The 8244-nt window shown below is 36.2% G+C and overlaps 1 long non-coding RNA gene across 1 annotated transcript; it reads left to right on the top strand.

Moving 5' to 3' along the window:
* Positions 1-276: 276 nt before the first annotated feature.
* LOC104867872 lies at positions 277-3884 on the top strand. Its single transcript, XR_002025622.1, has 4 exons — positions 277-354; positions 2123-2191; positions 3271-3325; positions 3706-3884. It is a non-coding gene; the product is annotated as an uncharacterized LOC104867872 (long non-coding RNA).
* The last annotated feature ends 4360 nt before the right edge of the window (positions 3885-8244 follow it).

Here is an 8244-nt window from a genome sequence, read left to right as displayed (position 1 = left end):
CTGAGGAATATGTTTACCCTCTAGAAATTAATGACAAGTTCCACCTTCTGAGGGAGATTCTTCTTCCCGACCCGGGAATCTTAACTCAGGTCCTTGTGCCTGTGAGGTAAGCTCAGCACCACTGAGCTAAGCCCAGACCCAGAGATTTTTTTTTTTTTTAAACGTGTGTAAACAAGCGACTGTCTGAAAATGAGCCCCAAATGAGCCTTTGCTCTAATGAATGAGATTTGGCAGATCTGCAAATTGAAGAAATTCTTCCTTGTTGTGCTTCAACTTGAGGAGTTGAGTCATCAAACCATAGCAAAAATTAGTGGGCTGGATTCCTGAAAGGCTCACCCAGATGGAGGCATTCTGGTTAGTTTTAATACTGTGTGATGTTCCCTTCTGTACTACTGTCAATTTTAGAATAAAGGAATTTGAATAAAGATTTGAGGAAACAACATGAGCATAAAAGCCAAACTAGTTACTTAATATTTGGGTATCCACCCACAGGGAGCTTCCAGGGAAGATTCCAAAACAAGTTATAATTTCCACCACTCACTTTCATTTTCTCTCCCCTTTATTTTATTTTGGTTGTATTATATATGTATTTTTAAAAAACGGTTAAACTGCCTAGGTAAAGGTGGTTTTAATTAATATGAAAGAATGGAAGGAATTTCAGCTAGACCTCTACATAAGGTAAAACTTTTTAAAAGGTTTTTTAACTGAAGTTTTCATGAGAATGAGAGTAAGTTGGCAAATATGATTTTTGTTAGACAAAACTATAATGACTGAAGTGAAAGAAAGTGGAGTAGAAACCAGAAATAATTCTATACTGTAATTATGGTAAGAACCAAGACTTAGAGGGAAGTTTCCTCTTTCAGAGAGAAAAGTGACTGCCTGTGGCAGCCACTCAGCCTTTCAAATAGAAAGAAAAAAGGAAAAAACAAACAAAAGTCCCAAATCCTCTATCAGACTTTTTAAATGATTTGCATTTCTCTAAGAGCTCTCTTATATGATAAAAGGCCTAAAGGTGCCTCTTTCTACACCTTTTAAGTAATAATTTTTGCAGAACCAAAAAATAAAAAATAAGATAAGAATCCTATTCCTTTTATTTCCATCTTGCTAAGCCTTTGGGGCTGAGGTAAACAGATTATCATTCAGCCATTATTAGTATGAAGCAAAGAGATAAAATCTTAAATTGTGGAAAGCCTATAACCTAAAAAAGAGCAAGAAAGCAAACCAAGGCCCAAAAATAGAAAAAGAGATTAAGAAACTTTTCTGGAGAAATCTTTGAACTTCTGGCAGTAAAATGAATGCTTCTCATTTAAAGGAATAAGTAACACAAACTGAAACTAGGAATCAAGAAAATTTAGTCTGATTAAATAAAAGGTTTACCAATTCTGAAGAGCTTTTGGCTGAGAGGAGAACGTGGCTCATTTTTAAACTGAGACAATAACTGCGCACCTGATTCCCTTAATCACTTTTGTATCCACTTTTTAGTTGGACTTTGACACTCTGTAATCTGTAGTTTGACTTAGATTTTTGAGCACGTTATAAATTCACTCAAAAGTGAATTTTGAATGATGTTTGCTTTGAAAGCTCTTATACTCATTAATTAATATTGATAAATATAGAAATAGAATATCAATTATATAAATAGAGTATCAATTATAATTAAATTATATAAATTTGATGATTTACAAACCCCTTTTATATAATTGAATTTAACCTTAAGATGCTAATACAATTTTCAATTAACATTTTGTGCAGCATTGTATTGGAAAACGTTGATTGTTTGGATTTCAAAAGACCTTATTTTCTTTCTAATTTAAACAGAGAATCCAGTGCCATATTCCAAATATTCTGTTAAAAGTTACTGGTTGCTAAATCACAGAAAGAAACCAAATAGCCTTAACAAATTTATAGTTCTTGGAAACTAATTTCAGAAATGCTACTACAGACTGTATCAAAGCTCAAGTCTTATTGTCAAAACAATTTTGAACTTTAACAGAGAAGATTGTGTTCCAAGACTGGTAGATAATCTAATAATCTAGTAATCTAGCTCGGTAAGGGCATCCTTAATGATACAGCTTGCTCGCTTGCTTGCTTGATTGATTGATTGATTGCTTTTTCCTGCTAGGGATGGAAATCAGAGATGTATGCCTTCTAGACAAAGGCTCTACCACTGAACTACATCCCCAATCCAAAGGTATAGATTCTTATTCTCTTCTATCAGTAAATATACCTACTTATAGAATTTGTTGTACATATCTTTAAAGTGGTATAATTGAAACTATTCGAGTCATTTAGGGTAGGTTAAGTAATGGTCACTTTAGGGCTGGGGGGTTTGCCTCAGTGTTTCTGCCACCTGCCTTTCAAGCACAAATGCCCTGAGTTCAATCCTGGTACCAAAAAAAAAAAAAAAATCGTCACTTTCTGATTTTTAAGTTATCTCTAGAACTCCTTCCATTTTTATACTTGGTGTGCCCAAAAGTATCCATAAAAATTTTAAAAGGATAAAGATGGAAAGTTATCTTGATATTGAATAATTATTCTATCATAATTTCAAAAATACTGAAGTTCGCTATTAAGAATGTCTGACTGAAAACCAATCTATAGATTCTATCTACATCTGTTTAGGGTATAAAAACACATAGTATTTGGAATTAACAGATGAAACCTCAGACAGATTCAATTCATCTTTATTTTTCTCTGTTTTAAGGTTCCAAAAAATAGATAAATTTTACAAAAATTACTGTATGTTTTATGCTAATAAAATGTCCAGAATTTCTGCATGTAATATTTTTTGCCAAAAGCACTGCAGAGAAGCAAGTGTTATTATTTTAATTTTACAACAACTAAAAGAAAATAATTCATATATTAAATTACTGATCAATTATAGGCTATAATTAGTAGCTATATGAAGTTACCATTTCTTCCAAAGCTTTTTGAGAAATTAATGGTCTCAGTGTGAGGAACCCAGTGAAAGAAAAACAAATAAATTAGAATTACTATGGTTATATAGTATTTTGAGTTGTTGCAAAAATTTATTTATGCAAAGAAATTACTTATCTGAGAAAGTGGTATCCAAGAAGTGTTGACAATATGTGTACAACTTCCTAAAAATTAAGGAGCATAGCAGAAACTGTTAGTTTTACTAATCTCTGTGTGCTCCATGCATTTATAGCCTCCTTTGCAGTCATGTTAATCATAAGACTAGGTTCTAGAAAATAGAATACTGACAAATATATGCCATGGTCTCTTTGCTTTTGAGTTGATTCATTACAGAAATTCCAGCAGAGGACTATAAGGACTGTATCTGTCATCATCAATTCAAGAAACAGTAAGCCATGCTTTTTATTCAAAGAGAGGGAATTTAACACGAGAACCCTGAATACACAGATATGTCATCTTTGAACCTGAAGAAGCAGAAAGTTACTTGAATAATTTCAAGATAATTTCAGGAAATAGGTACTACCCCTAGGGCTGGCTGTAGTAGAGTGCTTATAAAGTGACTTCAGTAACCTCTACCTCCTGGTATTCATGTCCCATAAAATGCTTTCCCTTAAAGTATAGGCTGAACATGTAATGAAGCTTGTCATGAATAGAACCAAACAGACATAATGAGATGTCAATATTAGGGTATGAAAAGATCGTGCCTTCTGTCTTGCCATGTTCTCTGTCTCTCTGTCTTTGTTTTCCCCCCTCCCCGAATCATTCTAGGTTGATGTATCATGAATCAGTATGTTGAGAGAGAATCTCATGTGGCATAGAACTGAACATTCTGACAACCACAGGAGAAAGCCTGGAAACTAAACTCTCCTTCTCGTCAAGCCCTTAGATGATATCATTGCCTCTCTCAAAAACTAGAATGCACCTCATGAGAAGGCTTGAGTCCAAAATACCCAATGAAACTATGTTTGTATATCTGACATACACAAACTCTAAATTGAAATAAACATTGGCTTTGAGATAATAAACTCTCTTAAAAAATGTTTTGATTGAAATCTTCAGGATGTAGAATTCAACAATTTTCTAGACTTACCTTATCTCCTTACCAGAGTAGTCAAAACACTTAAAACTCATTCAGGCAAGGGTTTAGCTCAGTGGTGCTGCCCTCTGCCTCACCAGTGCAAGGTCCCAAGTTTGATCCCCAGTACCAAAAAGAAAAAAAACAGCAACAACAAAAACTCACGCTCATTGAAGAATTTGTATAACAATAACATGGAAGCATTATTATTAGATACAGAACATAAATCACAGCAAACAAGTGTTTATTTTCTGACCTATCTTCCACTGTTATTTGTTTTCTTTATGATTCCATTCATCATGGGGAGTTGGTATGTGTACACAATACATCTTAACTATTTTTATATTCCTTTCCCCTCTCCTCGTTCATGCCTCCCTTCATCTTGTATTGAGTTTTGGATAATTTCTTCAGCAATAATAACAAATTCACTATGGAAACTAAAGGGAAGGACTGGGTTACCAAAACCTAGGAACTCAGAGAATAATCATATAGAAATTGATCAGAAAAAAAGACTGTGTCTTAATTACTTTCTCCTCAATGGGACAAAATACCTAGCACCTACAATTAAAAAAAAGGAGAGGTTTATTTTGGCTGTCTGGCTTACAGACTCATGGTTTCAGTCCACAGTCAGCTGGTTCCAAGACAGAAACAAAATGGCAGAGAGGCAAGGTGAAGGAAAAGGGACTCAATCCATAGAGGACAGGGAGCAAACAGAAAATGGAGGAGCTGGAGACAAGAACACACCCTTCCAGATCACACCCTCAGTGACTCACTTGCAAGCAGGCCCCAATTCCTAATGCCACATTCAGCTGCTGAACTCATCAATGTATGAATCCACAGATGGCTATAGTGTCCCTGTGATAGTTACTTTTCACACACATGAGAATTTGGGGGCACATTTTAGATCAAAACCCTAAGAGGCTGTATTTTGTAGTACTCATAAAGATGGAATGAACTTCCTTCCAATTATAAGTAAGATATAGCTTGTAACATTCCACATAACAGAAAAAAAAATAAAGGAATTTTATTACTCAGGAAGAAAGAACCAGTACCAGCAGGTCTGTGCTGACCTGATTAAAATGGAGTTAACTGAGTCTTAGGGATGGCTAGGAAGTAGACTGGGGAACAGTTCCCATGTATGGATGGGCGGGAAGTTTTTCAAAGTTGAATTTTTTGCTGGTGGCAAAGGCGAGGGCACACACAAGCTTTCTTTGCATAATTAAATGTGCAATCAAATGGGAGGAGGGAAATGAGGCTAAAAAGAAGACAGAAGTCACATGGAAAATTGCAATTTAAAAGCTGAGAAGAGGGTCCCTGAGAGTACTATGACTTCATAACAGGGAATTGTAGCCAATACTTCTGAGAGTATATAAGACGAGTTCTGAGACTATTAAGAGACATTGAGTGTCTAACAGTTGCTACCCAGGCCATAGTAACAGAGATAAAGAAAGTGCCCTCTTTCTTCTAATTTCCCAAATCCCTTTAGTGATACCTGTTCACAGAGATTAACAAGTGTTCCAGAAATGCATACCTGTTGCCGATTAACTAATGGTCAACTTGTAACTCTCAGCTGAACTGAATCAGAGTGGTCGGGCATGGAGGATCCACCCAAGGATTGATACCAATAGCCATAAAGGGAGAATTGGAGGGGAAGACGTTGGCCTGTTGATTTTCTAGGAAAAGCTTACTGTGGATGCTTTTTCTGATGTGAACCAGGCTGTTCTCATCGGAGGAGGAGCTCAGGGCCTCACTGTTGAGGGGAATGGCTGCTGTTTTCATCAGGGGAACCCTCATCTTCACTGTGAACATCACTTCTTGGCTCCCCTGTGCATCCCTCAGCTTGGTGGCACAAATCTTTCATCTCCCTGGCATAGGTTTTCTGGCTTCCACCACTGCACTTTGGGCCTTCCCGGTGCAGATCCTCAATACGGACAAGCATGAGACATTGCCGTGGGCTCCAGGCCACTCGACGGACTCATGGAGGACATTGGCTTGGACTCTAAGCCTTTAGCTAGACTCGTGTAGGACATTGCTGTGGGATCCAGGCCCTCTGCTAGATTCTCTGTGCCCCCAGTGTTTTGTTAATCTCTTGCACTTCTTTGCATTTGACTTTTTAGGTAATCATCATAAAATAATCCTATAAATGATGTGTCCTGTATTTAATATATTCCCTTGCCAAAAGCCTGACTACAGCACCTGTCCTACAGGAGTACACTTAGTATTATAGAAGATGCAATGAAAGAGTAGATTTGGAGCTCAGTCAATGGACAAGCAACCATCACACTCCTTACCTTTGTCATTTCAGCATCTGTGCACAAACCTTTTCATATTTTTTAATTTCTTTAACAAAATACACCCCTACTGTATATTTAGATACCAAAGTCCCAGGTATTAAAAGCATGGTCCCTACTTTGGGGTTATTAGAAGGTGGCAGAAACTTTTAAAAGGAGGGACCTAGTGGAAGTCATTTAGATGATTGGGAGCACGTCCTCAAAGTGGACTGTGAGACCCAATTCTCCTCTTCTTTCTCTCCATTTCCAAGTCACGAAATGAGTAATTTTTCTGTCATAAGTTCCGTCATGATGTGCTGTCCCAAGCCCAAAGTAATGGAGCCAACCTACGTATGGACTGAAACTTCTCAACCTCACTTTTCTTTGAATATAGCTCTGCTGTAACCAACTTTAAACCTTTTCTTTTTGTAAGTGTATTATCTCAGGTATTTTTATGGTGACAGAAACCTCACTAACAAACACTCTTCTCAAAGAAGGGAATACACATAAGAATATTAGCATCGCTCTAGTGATTTACTGGTTAGATTAGTCCTCTGCTGGCTTGGTCATGACCCCACCTCAAAAACTACATAACTGAGCAACTAAATAAAATCACTAACATTCACCAGTAATCCACATTTTAAATAATAAGGACATAAAGAGGAAAGAGAAAACAATACATGCAAACTTGCTAGGTTCATTATCCATTTCCTATTCCTTAAACCTAAGCCAGAATCTCTGTTGATCAATTTTTAACATGGTTGGGTGATTCAAATATTTTCTTGAAGAACCTAATTAATCAGACATTCTATCTGTATTGGTCTTCTGTAGTATTCTGTTAATCTTTAATATTATATGTGTACATGCTAAAAAGTAACCTAGAGAAGCCATTGGATTCCTACTAGAATCCTCTCTATGTTCATTGTACAGTAGTAACTAAATTTCATTTCTCCCTGATAATCAAGATCAATCTCTTTTTTGTTTTGCACCAGGGATTGAACTCAGGACCTTGTGCTTATGAGGCAGATGCAGTGCCACTGAAGTAAATCCCCAACCCAATATTAATCTCTTCAACCAATCAACTACCCGCTTCTTTAACGGTTCTCATGAAAATTAATAAAAAGCTCAAATTGGCCAGGTAACAATCTTATCTTTCAATTAAATGCAATATTAGTTGTGTTCCAAGTGAAAACATTCTCACTTCTTTGGGAACTAAGATCACTGAATTAGCAGAGTGCAAAAGTCCAGGGTTGGAAAACAAACATTTAAAAATGGACAATGAAATATCATAGTAAAAAGATCCACTTTTCTTTCAGTCTGTTGATTCTTAGGGTCATGAATTCTGAGTTTGGGACAACTGGTATCATATGTGTTCAAAACAGATACTGTATTCTGTAACAGAATATCCCAGCCAGTGACATATATGGAAAGACTAGTAGATACCATTCTGCCGCACTTCTTTCGCCATAGAGACTTCAAATGGCAAAGCTAAGTATTCTGTGAGTACATGAGTGGTAGAGCTGAACAAAACATTACCATTAAAGCAAATCCCTATTCAGGATAAATACACATTGCTCTGATGTCAAGTCTGTCTCATTGATGGACACACCAATTGGTGAAAAATCTGACTTCTTGATGTCCTTTTTTATCCCAGAGCCATTAGGAGTGCTACTGAATATAGAACATCTGCTTTGGACTTTGAGTTGGAGAATTAAATGTTTATTTCATTAAGCCACTGTGATTTCAGTTATGTTTATAATAGGATTCAGCCTTTCTGAATAATTCAAGCAGGAAATTTCATTTCCAAAAAAACATACAATTCTGATGATGTATAAAATAACCAGACTCTTTAAAAAGTTATTACAAACCCAAACTTTCCCTGTAATATATAATATTAAGAAATATAAGGACCTCGTGGCACAACGGTAGCACGTCTGACTCCAGAAATATATATATATACAT

This window comes from Fukomys damarensis, unplaced genomic scaffold (assembly GCF_012274545.1).
Source record: "Fukomys damarensis isolate Sample0158 unplaced genomic scaffold, DMR_v1.0_HiC HiC_scaffold_12, whole genome shotgun sequence".
NCBI classification, from domain to species: Eukaryota; Metazoa; Chordata; class Mammalia; order Rodentia; family Bathyergidae; genus Fukomys; species Fukomys damarensis.
This window is presented reverse-complemented; position numbering and strand designations above follow the sequence as displayed.